The sequence below is a fragment of the Chaetura pelagica genome, unplaced genomic scaffold (assembly GCF_000747805.2).
Source record: "Chaetura pelagica isolate M959 unplaced genomic scaffold, ChaPel_1.0 scaffold181, whole genome shotgun sequence".
Classification (NCBI taxonomy): domain Eukaryota; kingdom Metazoa; phylum Chordata; class Aves; order Apodiformes; family Apodidae; genus Chaetura; species Chaetura pelagica.
In genome coordinates, this window is record NW_009951992.1 from 731,596 (window position 1) to 731,955 (window position 360).

The following is a 360-nucleotide window of genomic DNA, read 5'->3' on the forward strand; positions in this document are numbered from 1 at the left end:
GAGCAGCTGAGAATCCGTCCCGTTGCTCCCAGGAGCTCTTTCCCACGCCATGGTTGGTCTGTTGCCTTCCCAGGTCTTGGTTATTTACTCGCAAACCTGTTTCTGGAAGGGCCGTGTGCGAGGGGGGAGTTGGGAGTCGCGTATTCCGCGGGATTGATTTGTGTTTCTCTCTGGTTTTAATTGCAAAACTGTGCCCTGGAGGCTCCTGTGGGAGGGAGACAAATAAAAGATAGGAGTTTGTGGATGAAGTTTGGTGGCTGTAGGAGTCCCATGAACGTTCTCAAGCTTAAAAAAGGCAGCGCTGCCTGCTGAGCTGTGCGTGGGGAGGGGGCGGCCCTGGCAGCCCCTGCAGGGGGGTTG